Consider the following 14,847-nt stretch of genomic DNA (forward strand, 5'->3'; position numbering starts at 1 on the left):
CCATCCTTTCTAACCAAGTACATTTGTCACTGCTAATGGTAGTGATTCTCCCCTGACATCTGTCAAGTCTGGGGTACCTCATGAATCGATTCTCGGCCCTCTCTTCTTTCTAATATACATAAACTGATTCCGCTATGTAAATTCTTCTCAGAAGTGCTTATTTACTGTGGACAGCGTTATATGACGAAAAATAACCAGTGATTCCAGAAACACCGAAGCTCCTTTCCTTCAAGCAGATCTGTAAAAACGTGGGTAAGCTGCGCCGTACGTGGCATTTGGGATTTAACATAACAAATGCTAAATTCTGCGCATTTATTGCTTTTAAACTGTCCTGCAGACTCACAAAGCACCTTCATTTTTAATTCCTGACATTGGGTCGCTGCGTTGGTACTCGGATAAATAACACAATGTCCTGGAAATCACACAATTCATAACATCCGAAGTCAATAGAACCCCGGGATACATGAAAAGTAAATTTTATCTTGAGCCCTCATCACTGAAAATCCAACTGTGCACAACTTATGTTCGACGAAAGTTAGAATATGATTCGTCAATATTGGATTATTATGACACGACATTACCGAAGCATTAGCATAAGTATAGAATCAATCAGTACGTTTTGTTTTTATTGGCTACATATAACCGCAATGACGGTGTTGCACAAATGAGAAAAGATCTAAACGCTCAACCACTATAACCGCAGGAAGATATCGGGCATTTGTCTGCCTCAAAAAATATATGATCAAACGCATCACCCCGATAAGTTTGTATTCACCTTGGCCCATTTTATTCTGCTAGCCATGACCATCAACTTATCACACACGCATGTCCCATTGCAAAGCTGCTGCCTTCACTTATTTATTTCTCCCAAGAACTTCAACTGAATGGCATAAATTGACTGTAAAATAAGTAAATGTTAAAGGCCCCACTTGTTTCAAAAGCACCTTAAACAATTCGGTACGTTGTCCATGAATAACGTCGGTGTTATCGTTTTCTTTGTTTATGTACTCTGACATACCTGCCGCCCGTTTTACAATTTCGTGCTCTTCATTACCGTTGCTGCTTTAGGTTTTCTTTCTTTACCTAAAGATTGCGTACGAAGTGGCTTTTTTTTTTTGCACTTCTTGTTGTTTTCAATACATTTTCCAAGCAACTTACCTCACTGTATTTTTGGCCTATACACTTGTATGAATTTCCGTTCTTTTTCAGACCGTTGTGCTCGTCCCTCCCCTCTGTAATGCATTTTACCCTGAGGGTACTGCAAACGAGTAAGCACTGCAGATGCGGTGAGCTGTCGATTTGTTTGCAGAGAAGCGCACTGCTCGAAAACTCTGTACTAGGGGGACGCTGACTGTACACTACGTCCGTATCGCTATACAATTATGTACAGACAGCACCGACGTATCTCTCACTCGCGGTATATATACATCCTGCACTTATCGGGCCTGGGAGACAACGTGCCGAGTGCGTTCTGTCGTGACGAAAAGAAAAGCTGAATTCTAATGGGATACGACAACAGAGAACTTCAGTTAATACCTTTCGATTATAATGTACTCGAAGCTAGAATTATAACAGTTGAACGTAGCGATCACGTGGCCCGCTGCGACACCTACAAGCTCTGAGTCAAGGGGTACAATGTTATTTCACCGTGTTCTGAGCACATGTAACGTTTCCAGGTAGGATATAAAGATACGCTTTGCTCTGCGTTTTCGGTGAGCGATTTGTGACCGCCATTAATGATGCGCCATTTGTGATCTACGATTCAGGTTGACAGGAGTGCACGGAGAATATACTGCGAGGAAGCATATAGTAAGGGCAGGTCTCTAGAGGACCATAATGTGCTTAGAGGTTTTCCCTCAACACTTAGAGGCAGGTATTAAGTACTTCTTTTGTTAAGGATCTTCATTTAAAAACAATGATAGGCTATTATACTCCTGTCAATGCAATGAACAAGTGACAAGGGTATGCACCATGCCGTATACGACGTGTTGATCAGTTAGACCTGGTCTTAGCTGTCTAGCTAAACATATAGATTGACTTCCGCGGACAAGGGGGGTCTCGGTTTCGATCCCAGGATCAGGAAGAATTTTTATTTAAGTTGCCCAGCTTCTAAGAAAGCTGTACAGATTTGATTCGCTGCCATATGGCTGTGCCCAGCCGGGTGGTAAGGGGTAATTATACAGTCTGCAGGTATCTTCACATCGCTTTACATCCTCGCAGGGTAAGAGGAAGAGTGAGCGTCACTGTACTCGCCAAGCAATCGTAACTCCCCTACTGAGTATGCTTGATTAAGGTGGAATGTCAACGTACTAACCCTACATTTCGCCATCGCCGTGAAGGTTGGAGCGTTTTCACATGGCATTGAAAGACCCCGGCCCTGCTGCAGTGCGCTTGTGTTGTTGGCTGGTCGTGCTACTCCCATGATCATTCAGGCACCATATGGAAAAAAGAACTAGCTAGAAAGTGTCATCTGCTATGCAAATGAGAATGTCTTTCCATTGTCTGCGGTGGTTCGATTGAGGCTCTGGCGCATTTTCTTCTTCACACAAACCGTTGCCCTGTTTATGTGCACCTCTCGGATATGGAAACCTGATATTGATCAGCGTGTCGTAAAACATGTCTCACGCATATTCAAGGATAATAATTTACAATCCCATGCATTGCAATAGAAAAATTTCGCCACAGAAAGGACTCGGCGAATGGGCTCGCGAGAGTTGTTTAGGTGCTTAGTGTCTCAAATGTGAAATTTGTTTAGTTTTCTTGGTCAATATTGATGCATATTTAGGAGAGCTGTCCTGTAAAACCTGCCTCATTTTCTTACGCATAATGGTCATGACATCTGACGTCGGGATTGGTTGGTTGGTTGGTTCACAGGAAGGGAAAGGCGCAGTATCTGTCACACTGACTCTGTGGACACATGAACCGCGCCGTAAGGGAAGGGATGAAGGTGGGAGTGACAGTGGATAGAGAGAAAGGGGAGCCGTAGTAGAGGGCTACGGAGTAATTTCGACCACCTGGGGATCTTTAACGTGCGCTGACATCGCACAGCACACGGACGCCACTTCGTTTCGCCTCCATCGAAACACAGTCGCCGAGGTCGGGTTCGAACCCGGGAACTCCGGACAGTAGTCGGGCGTCTTACCACTGGAAGGAAAAATTTTTTGTCGTGTACAAAATTGGCAGATATTGCACGAAGGTTTTGAAGGAGTGGTGAGAGGTCCGTGCGGTGAGAAAGAATCGTCACGAACGCGGTTGTACACCGGCCTCCCCAAGGAACTCAAAGCGTCTCGTTGGAAGCGATGTTGCATTCCTCTCCTCGACAAGAATACGGGTGAGGGCTACAGTACGTTGATTAAAGGAGACCAGAAAGAGAGATGAGAGGGCGCGGGGCCTGCTTTAGATTAGTGGTGACCGTGCGTTCTCTCTTGCTTAATTGTGTTCTTGTCTGGACGCATAATTTTCTTTTACAGTGATTTGCAAATCAGCGGCGCCGACAAACAAACGTAATTTAGCCACCTCAAAAATTTACCGGAAGAGTAAAATTCGGCAACTAGAAACCAATGTATCCATCCGAATGTGGGGCGAACCGTAGACGACGCAGAATACTCGGTGTCCAGGCCGCGTTGCGCCTCGCAGATCCTCGCTGCCAACATGACGTGATTACGCGCCTGACAAAAGCCCTTACTTATGGACTCACCCTGCTGTCGCGCTATTAAGCACCACCGAATAATAGGTCACTACTTCAGGTTTCAATTTCCGCTCGCACGAATTACAATGCCCTAACTTCCGTCATGTTCACTTCTCTCGCAATGCAGCTGTGCTGCAGAAGTTCCCTTAAGCATTATGGCAACTGGTAATATTCCTTATCAAAATCAATATCTCGAACAAATGACGGCTTTACAGGAATAGTGCTGCACTGGGTAGGGTCGGGATTGCTGGAGCTGCTGCCTCGATTTTAAGCATTCTCGCCGCTGTATAGAAGGCCGCGAGTTGAGTGTTCTTTGGACGCAGGCTACCAATGTACATAAACTGGTGCCCAGCTGTACCGTTCAATTCTATTACAGTGGGGCACTCTTACAACTATTCTGACGATCGCAGAGGTTAGGTTCGTTTTATGCGATGTTCTTAGTAACCGGGATTTTCGTATAACAGCCTAAAGAGGAAGGTCGGGCAAAAGTAACGTTAAATTTTAAATTGCCTGTTTGCACGTCTTAGCAGCGGTCATCTGACTCTTACCAGCACACATTTATCATCAACGTGTGTTGTGGCCATGATATTGTTACGGAGCACAGTATATCGAGACGACGACGACGTGCTGATGTGAAGTAGTGAAGAAGACGACGCTCAAGCCTAGCTAACTTCGTTCTGTGGTGTGCGGTGTGTGGTGTGCGTCTAAGAGTGAACTAGCGTTTACCGCTGTGTTCTTTCCTTAACATTTGGTGGAGGATTGCTGGAAGTACGTAAGTCGCCAAACCTGGATGACGTCGTCGTTTTCTCTTCCACGTTCGCAACCCACCTTGATCGCCTTTCTACAGTCCTGGACGTTTTCCGCCGCGCCGGTCTTCAATTGAACGCCAAAAAATGCAGCTTCGGCCGGCGCCAAATCAAAGTCTTGGGTCATTTGGTTGACGCAAATGGTGTGCAGCCCGACCCTGACAAAGTTCGAGCCGTGCGCGACTTCCCTACCCCACGTAGCTCAAGTGACGTGCGAAGCTTCCTTGGCCTTTGTTCTTACTTCCGCCGCTTCATTCGGAACTTCGCAGACATCGCTCGCCCGCTTACCTCTCTTCTGCAAAAAAACGTACCTTTCACATGGGGTTCTGACCAAGCCTATGCCTTCACGACACTTATTTCCGCCCTCACCACCCCACCTGTTCTGGCGCACTTCGATCCTTCTGCACCTACCGAACTGCGCACCGACGCTAGCGGACATGGTATTGGTGCTATCCTTGCCCAGTCCCAGCATGGTTCCTCCCGCGTCATTGCTTATGCTAGCCGCCTGCTTTCGTCCTCTGAGCGCAATTATTCAATCACAGAGCGGGAATGCCTTGCACTTGTTTGGGCGCTGACCAAATTCCGCCCTTATTTGTTTGGGCGGTCCTTCTGTGTAGTGACTGATCATCATGCTTTGTGTTGGCTGTCCTCACTTAAGGACCCCACTGGCCGCTTAGGTCGCTGGGCCTTACGAATACAAGAGTATGAATTTACTGTGGTGTACAAGTCCGGCCACTTACACCAAGACGCTGACTGCTTGTCCCGCCATCCCGTAGATCCTCCTGATTTGTCCGACCATACTGCTGACGACTATGTTTTGTCCATCTCGGACTTTATCAATATCGGCTCCGAACAGCGTCGTGATCCTGCCCTGCAACCAATTATTGACCAGCTGCGCAACATCCCCGATTCTTCCGCCAGCATGTTTGTACTCCATAACGAGATATTATACAGACGCAATATGCGTCCAGATGGCGCGGACCTTTTACTGGTCGTTCCGGCTCATCTGCGCTCTAGTGTCCTCGCCCAACTTCACGACGTTCCTACAGCAGGACACTTGGGAGTCACACGCACTTATGACAGTGTGCGACGCAGATTTTTCTGGCCTGGTCTTTACCGTTCTGTCCGTCGCTACGTCGCCGCTTGTGAGCTGTGTCAGCGCCGTAAGATGCCCTCGCTTCAACCTAGTGGGCCCTTGCAACCAATTCCAGTGCCGACAGAGCCGTTTTCTCGTGTGGGCCTCGATCTTCTTGGGCCTTTTCCGACATCGACTTTTGGAAACAAGTGGATTGCTGTGGCGACTGATTATACCACCCGATATGCTGTAACCAGGGCTATCCCTACCAGCTGCGCCTCCGACGTTGCCGACTTTCTTCTGCATGATGTCATCTTGATTCATGGCGCTCCACGTCAACTGCTCACTGATCGTGGCCGCTGTTTCCTCTCTCAAGTGGTTCATGACCTTCTCCGCTCATGCGCTACTCGTCACCAGTTCACCACGGCCTACCATCCGCAAACGAATGGCCTTACTGAGAGCCTCAATCGCACTCTGACCAACATGCTGTCTATGTATGTGTCCGATCACCATCGTGACTGGGATGTCTCCTTACCTTTCGTCACGTTCGCCTATAACTCCTCACGCCATGACACCGCCGGATACTCTCCCTTTTACCTACTCTTCGGCCGTGACCCTTTACTCCCATTCGACACCTTGCTGCCTCTTGACGACTCTTCCTGCAGCTACGCTTCGGATGCCATCGCCCGCGCTGATGCTGCCCGCCACATAGCTCGAGAGCGTCTTGGAGCGTCTCAGCGCTCTCAAAAACGTCGTTACGACCTTCATCACCGAGACGTTCACTACCCTCCTGGTTCCCTCGTACTTCTTTGGCACCCGGCTCGCCGTGTCGGTATGTGTGAAAAACTTTTGCCTCGTTACGTGGGCCCCTACTCCGTCTTGCGGCAAGTCACCGATGTGACCTATGAGATCGCCCCTTTACAGCCCAAGAATCCTTCCACAGCCGCTCATCCAGAACTCGTGCATGTCGCCCGTCTAAAACCATATCATTCGAGTTCACCTGTGTAGGACGCACCGGGACGGTGCTTCTTCGGCGCGGGGAAAACTGTTACGGAGCACAGTATATCGAGACGACGATGACGTGCTGATGTGAAGTAGTGAAGAAGACGACGCTCAAGCCTAGCTAACTTCGTTCTGTGGTGTGCGGTGTGTGGTGTGCGTCTAAGAGTGAACTAGCGTTTACCGCTGTGTTCTTTCCTTAACAATATTACTAATTATGGAATGGTAGTTAACAGGATCGCTGATCGCCGACCAAGTTGCAAGGATGCAGCGAAGCAACACATGCGCATGCAGAATTTATTTGTTGCACTGCATTTCGTATGATTACCTCCAAACACGGGCGCTGGTGAACCGACGGGGCAGGCAACGTATGTGACGTGACTGGCTTAGCCAACAAGGTATATATCACCTGAATGGCCTTCACTGTTCTGCTCCAGGCTTATTCATGGTCGCATACAGCAGTTTCGTTTTAAAAGCCGCCCTTGTCTCACACTCATCTTCTCATTCGTCTCGAAACAGCTGGTAATGCGCATTCGCTAATTGACACCCTAGCCCGTTAGTGTGCGCTTGGCCTGCGGTTTTATCTGCCTTTTTTTTGGGGGAGGGGGCTGTGGCATGTCAGCACGGTGCTCTGACAGAGGATGCGGATGTCACGGAGGCTGAGAAACACTTTGCGGCTGTCATCCTGGTGGGAAGCGCGTGTTTTTCAATTTTTGGGGTGAGTTTACGAGGTCTTCTCCTCTTTCGCACTAACCAAGTTATGCTGTCAATGTGGTTGGCAAGCAGTGCCAGTGCCGTAATCCATTATTTGACGGGAGCATCACCCTGATTTGCAATAAGCAATCGTTCGGTAACGCAGCCGTTATAAGTGGGATCGATTGCCCACTCGTGAGCTTCACATGCGTACTAGCCTTCTTTAGCATACGAGCGGCATTCTACGTGTCTAGTTCAAGGGTCAACGACCATGTTGTTGGAAGTACTTCCTGCACTGATGCAAACGTGGTTGCTGTCCAAGCTTTGGTAACATGTCACTGTTGCCAATTCATTCATCCTTCGTTACGCTGCATACGTTGCTTTTCTGCGACCTTGCGCAGAAAAGCACAGAAAACCGGTCTCGTACCTATCGAAAACCTTGCGCAGAAAACCGGTCTCGTGCCTATCGAGCACTAGCTTTGGAAAACAAGATCCGATTTATTTCACCTTCTGTCCCTTGCTAAGAATGGCACATCTCATAGCTCGATCACCTCGCCTTTCCTTCATCCATTTCATAATACTATCGATGACTGGTGGCACTCTCGGACTTGCTTCAGATGCCAGAAAACTGGCATTCACCGACGTGTACCTGAGTCTTCTCGACACGTTCCTACCCCCAGACATTCGCTCGTCATTTCCACATTGACCTAGTTGCTCCGCTCTCTTGGGCTCATAGGAAGAGAAAGAAAGCTTTATTGAACCACCCAGGTCCGGGTCGCGGAATTGCGTAGGCGGAGTCGGGGTCGCATAAAGGCGGCCGGAACATGTGTCATGTGTGCCACAAGGAGCAGTTGCAGTGTTGGGTGGAGTGCAGCAGAGGGGACAATCCAGATATCCTCGAAATCAATGTCATTGGGAAACAAAGGGCGGAATGACATGCCGATATGTGTCTGTGCTGTCACGGTTGGCGCTCCCTTCCTGGTAGCGTAAACTGCCCGGGCGCTAGTGTATGTAGTGAGAGCAAATGTCGTCTATAACGAATTATTCGACGCGAAATAGTACGAGTAACCTAGTTATCTGCAAGTTGCTTGCTGTGTTTGCGCATTTGGTTCACTGAAGGATATTATTGTATTCAGATTGTTGCTTACAAACGTGCCGCCAGCTAGAACATGACCGTTAAAATTATTGCCTTCCTGCATTCAATCTAGAAGTCACAAAGTTAGGGGTGCTTGTGCAGGTAAGTCAGGGCTAAGAGTACTTTCTCACTTGCGTGTACCAACTTATTTGGAGGGCGACCTTTAGAAGTACATTATAGTAGAACTTGTTATGCAAGCTCTCTCGTGATAGTCTGAGCCAGCCCTTGATGTGTCCTAAAAGCAGCTACCGCAGATGAAACCAGATTAACCCTTTTGAGGAGGGGGATCTGTTTCGCTTGCGTGCCATCTCGTTTTATTTGTACAACAGCGTTCCATACCTTCTTCAGCGGCATGTTGTAGCGTTTTGCATCCCCGTCGCGTAGCCTGGCTACTCAGCTCAAAAGCAAAGAGATCGAGGGCTGTACGCCTCCTGTTGATTATCCGCAGTATCCATACATATGTTAAAGGAGTATAGATGTCTAGCTTTAATTCTATGCGGACGTGGATCCCACGTAGTATCTGCATACGACCACTAACTAGTTTATAAATGAACTTTCTCTCTTTTAAGGCGATAGCCTTTAATGGCTCATGCTGTCGTGGACAAAATGTGTCCTGCTTTTGCGGCGGCTCTGATTGGCCAAGGTGGGATGACGTCACAGAGGTCTCGACCAATCACAGAGCCCCACCACAGTATGCGAGAATGCGTGCCTTATATGGCCATATGGCAATCAGTGATCAATTACTAATTAATTGCTAAATAAATACTTAGGTAACTAGTCCATTAAATTAAGTAATTAATTTAAATTTAAATTGCGTAGCAGAGTGCAACACTACGGTTTTCGCCTTTCACTACTTTAGTAGCTAAAGTCCATCGTAATTTTTTCTTTTTTTCTGCTTTAGGTATCGATTTTAAGAGCCGTGTCAGATGCCTTTGGCGTCACATTGGGTTTAGGACATTGGAAAAAGAAAAGAAAATAAAAAGTTTCTAATACTAGCTGTTTATTCATTAGCCATCATTTCAATTCTTGAAGCAAGCTGGCCCAAACATGCAGTCTATTGCTGCAAATCATTCGAATCTTTCTTTGTTCTTTTTAGACGGCATGCGGCTGTCTAAAAAAATGCGGCTGTGAATCTAGTGCGGGGATCGATTCTGTATTGTTTGTTTATTCATGCCTGTTGGCCCGGGACGACACCGTATTATTTTCTTTGTCGCGCAAGATGCGTCGAGCTGTATCTCGAAGATTCCAATCCGTCTCGTGCGTTTCTACAATGTTCTAGGTTATGCTAGTCACCGGTTGCGGCTTTATCTAGACGATTCTTCGTCACCTATCAATTGAACGTTGACGGGCGCGACAGGCATTCTTTGTTCGACGACCAGCAAGCACGACTGCTATTATTGCCACCGCCGAATCGCTTAGTTATTTTGCGGCCGCAAGTCAGCTCAATAAAGAGTTTCTTTAGTTCACTCCCGGACTTTCAATTTGTTATCATCGGTCTTGTCACCACCACGTGACACTATTATAAGGTTGTACGTCTGATTAAATATTATTAAATTGGAGCTGTTTTCTCGCTAATGTGAGCTAACTCACTCTTCACGTCACGGCCTTTGTTCGGTTGTTGGAACCGAAGCAGCTAAGAAATAAAATTCCGTTATAAATCATTTACCAGACACGGAAAAATAACAGGGTGACCCGTACTCCCTAATGTCTGACGAGTCATTACAGAGAAGAAAACACGCAAGCAAAAGTTTGGTGTCTTAACTCCCATTATGTAGGCCGCTCATTGGTTGTGCTTCGGGCGCTGATTTCATGGCCACGTCTAGGCAACGTGACAAGATGTTTGGCCCTAGGAAGGCTTGCGAAGTACTCGACACCCCCTGACGGAATTTCAAAACACTTTCCCCAGCATCACAAAATCTTCACGTTGCTCATTTATGCGTGAATGTGAAGATACAGTGTCGCTGGACAATATTAAACTAAATTTTTCAGACTTGATTTATTGTTGCTCAGCTAGCTTCCCAAAGTAGGCCGACACTCTGCTCGCTTTGCAAGCGCCACGCTTGGCCTAATCCGATATGGTACCTTGTGTCGCATATCTTCTACCATTTATTAGTGCATTCCTTCTATAAGTAAATTAGTACATACAACAATCGAATCGGACCATGCCCACTGCATTTAACCCGTCTCTTTGTTTCTTACTTCGTTCTCTTTGGCTCTCGGAAAGTTTCCCATTTTTGTTAAAAAAGGTGTCTCAAAGGTACGTTCATGAATAAATTGGGCATTCTCGAACTCAGCCGCTTATTCCTTTAAAACGTCAATCTGGGCCGCCATGTATCTTTTATTACACACCTCCGTGTCAGTTCGACCCGCCATCCTAGAATAGTGCGAATCCCCCTTTCCGACTTCCCCATTTTTCATTAGCCCTTGCCTTGACCGATCGTTGTGGCCAATCGCGATTCAAGAAAATCGAAACTGAGAAGTTTTGAGAAATTCCAAAAGAACGCGATCTTTTCCCCGCCCCCTTGCCAAGGAAACTTTCTTTCGCTGGCTTCCAGGGAAATGTTGCACCTAAGAAACGCCAGCCCGTTACTGTGTCAAGTCAGAAATCGAACCAGAAGGCGGCAGAGTCGGGGATGCAGATTTGCTAGGAAAGGGGCAGGAACACGTGACCTTGCTCCGGCGCCTGCGGCAGCTATAGCAACGCGCGGCGCATTCATATTTTCCCTGTCGATGTCCCGCGTCGCCCACGGCCATCGATCCGTGCACCATACCGGCGACGGAGCGAAAGCCGCGTACCACGTGCGTTTTGCGGCGACAGCGGCAGTGTTTGTACTGCGAAAAATATAGAAAGTGTACACGACGGCCTGCTGGCCTCGTTGAACTGCCATGGTCAGTGCTAGTGCGTTGCCATTCCCGTTACCACGGCCAAAACACAGATGAAACAAAAAGTAAAAAAGAGTGATATGCACGCGAGGACCGTACGGGGGCAGTGGACGCAGCGTCAGGAATAACAAAGAGCCGGAGTATAGTGGCAGTGCATCCGAGAAAGACGTCTGTACAAATGGTTGAAATAACGTTTGTGAAATTTGTTGAAATAACGTTTTCAATGAGCCGTGACGGTGAGTTATTAGCCCGCGTACTTGTACTTATTTGTGCACCACCGCGGTTTGTCAAAATTTAAGAAAAACCTGAACCGCTTTTTGCACAAGCAGTGCAGCTTCTTCGCTTTCCTTGCATCCGCGGTGTATTCCGTTCTCGATGCAGCAGGCTAAACAACGTTTTGCTCTGGCATTACTTGTTATCTCGAATTAGTCAAGCGGCTCACACCGCCCGTAAACAGACTGACAACAATGTGCAATTTGTTATTTTAACAGTATGGCAAGATGTTATGGGCGAGCGCAGCCTTCCGCTAGTACCTGCGAAAGAGCGAAATGTCTGGAAAAGAAAATCTCAACCACTTTTCACCAGCGGTGCAACTCGTTCACCTCCCTTGCTTGGAGCGGAGGCGGAACCGAAGGTTAACGTGGAATTTACCGTTTGAGCGAGCATTACGTGGCAAGTCACAGGGCAGATGCGAACGCAGGCAAAACTGGACTCTTGCAATGTCGCCGGGATCTTAATAGGTGAATGAAGCGGATATAAAAGCTCCCACTAGTGTAAGATTGTACCAATTATAGTTGTCATCTTGAAGTGAAGAGAGATGAGTGAGTGAGTGTGTGTGGGGAAGGGGGCGGTGGGCGGGGGGGCGGGGGGGGGGGGATTACATTTTGTTCTCAAGTTCCCTCGTCAATGATACTAGTTGAGAGCTGCGCTTTACCCTGTCTCTTTTTGGGGGCGCACGACCCGAGTCCGCTTCATAGAGACTCGGATGAATGCAGATTTCAATTAATGCTCGAACAAGCACCCATAGAAATGCAGAGCAAAAGCAGAGAAGGAAATGACTTTGTTGCGAACAACAGTGCGCGTCTAACCTTTGGCTGACACATCAATATGTGCACCACTAATGAGTATTTCGAAACTGGTCAAGAGGGCCCCTAAGCATTGCAGTGTGCTGCAGTTCCAGTTCCTTGGAGCCAATTAGAGCGGAGCGCTCGCCGTGACCGAACAGAAATCTACAGAACATGGTGTTAAAGAAGACTAGCAACAGTGGTAAAAAAAACTTCGCTCCGCAACAAGCTTCATAGTGTCTTGAACTGCTCGGATAAATCAACATCTGCCCTGTCTGATGATGAAGACATCAACAATTGCTACGAAAGCGATTCTGGCCACTACTTCAAGACATGCGGTGTCATTTAGCATACATTTTTCCCAAAAAAACGAGAGAGAAGGTGGGATGGATCGGCACATCATATCTCCTGGAGGAAAGCTTTTCGTGGCCACCCCTAACTAGCTAGCACCTTTTTGCCAAACTACTCCTTTATGATCAATCACCCAGGATTTTACATAGGTGATCAGCGATCAGTGATCGGCGGACGATATCGACGATGTTGGTACAATAGCATTATTTTACCGAATGACATCTATTTACATGTTACTGCGAAATGAGGAAATAAACATTTTGCTCCACCAACCAAAGTAGTATCGTACGAAACCGTATTCGGAAGCATACATGGAGGGTTTTGTTTTTTGTTTTGTTTTCGCCGCCAGTCCAGCACCTTAAGATGGCAATGCGATAAGGTTATGCTCTGTATTCAGCGCTCCCGAATGGAAGTTGGTGGCCATGACAACGCGCAAGAAAGAGACAAACACGCTGGCTGATAAATAGTCCTGCGTGTTCCTGTGAGCCAGTAATTTGTACCCTTCTAAACCTAGGAAAAATGCATTGAAGCATGTAAACGAACGCCTGTGCAGCCTACTATGAAAAATGTTCTTTAAATATAATGTGGGGGTTCTGCCTGTGAAGACATGGATGACGTAAAAGAAAATCGATGCGCCAAGGGGTGTCATTTGTATTTTGTGTAGAAAGCCGGAGACTGTATTTATAGATTGTTGGCATCGGGTTTCCTTTTCAGATGTTTTACAGCGCACTTTGCACAAAGATTCCCATTTACACTCCTATGAAAATATGTGTATTTCAGAAGAGAACGATAGTGGAGTTCCGTATGGTGTGCTAATGCTATTGGACTTGCATACCATGCGGAAACTCCGAATGACTGTTCGCCAAGCTAATCTTCATGTCACAGCTATTTGAGAGTATTTGGGGATATCGCCCGACAAATAATTGCTGTTTTGAAAACTCAGCCATGTGTATCTGAATTTATCAGTGTATTGGAGAAACCAAACAACTGAACGAGATGAGTTGACTGTAAACTGGCTCACTCTTGACGATTCGTAGCATTATTTTTTTTTTCTAAATAGCAATAAAGGTGAAAAATAGCCCAGTGCTTTCGTGCAGTGTCCAAAACTGATCCGCGGGATCGATACCCTATCGGGGCTGTATGTTTAAAAATTTTCCAAGGTCAAGGGCTTCAGATATCACCCGTATTTTGCAGCTTTGGTCTTGAAGTAGAGTTTTCGCTCTGAAAAAGCATCCCACTTCTAAAGAATTGTCAGCAGCTGCTAATATGTAAGTGACCTAAAGAAGCGCCGCTTCAAATGTAACCTTCACCGGTAACCAGATTGCTCGCTCGACAACACGCTTATTGGAAACGCGTACCGTTCGCGGAGCTTTCGAATGAGACATGTTTGGGCGTCCCTCCTTCCGCCGCCCCTGTTAACGAATCGATGTCACACTATTGGCACGGGCAATCCATAACGCTGATCATAAGCGCAGAATAGCGTGATTCGTGGCCTTCTAATATTCAGTCCTCCCACATGGACCGTGGCGGTTTTGCATAACGCAAAGGGTTGCAAGCTTCTCTCTTTACTTCATTTTTGAGTTATTCCAATGATGTTTCCAGACGTGTGCGGTAGAAAGGGGGCAGAGCGATCGAAGCCTACGCGGCTCATGTGAAAGGGAATGTGTGCATATTGCAGCATGGACGATGTTCTTACGCATGACGGGATTGCGGGAAAACGGAAAGGTAGAAAACACGCTTTTGTCATTGAGGTGACACTTGCTACAAGGCTGTTGCCACTTTTGAGCCTTTTGAAACACATGCTTTGTTTTGTCATATACAAAGGCAAGCTGTTGTTGCAACGGTGTGCTTCCTTTTGGTTCCTGTGTGGCAATATAGGGCGGGACCTGGGACCAAAAGGGTCGAGGACTGGGCGCCTTTTATTCTATGTGCAACGACCTGAAAGGCCTTCATTAGAGAGTAATATCTCGCCTGCTTTGTCCGCCGTTTTATTCCTACTTCTCTGTAAGTCTGGCCAAAGGAATGACGTGATAAAGGAAGGAAATAAGTTTCAGTCATTGACTTTCTTCGTACGACCAAGAAGAATGCGAGTAGGCACTGAACGAACGGGTAATGGTTGCCATGACGATGGCGTCATATTCTGCACACCTAGC

Source organism: Amblyomma maculatum, chromosome 3 (genome assembly GCF_055883805.1).
Source record: "Amblyomma maculatum isolate TAMU_Amacu chromosome 3, ASM5588380v1, whole genome shotgun sequence".
Classification (NCBI taxonomy): domain Eukaryota; kingdom Metazoa; phylum Arthropoda; class Arachnida; order Ixodida; family Ixodidae; genus Amblyomma; species Amblyomma maculatum.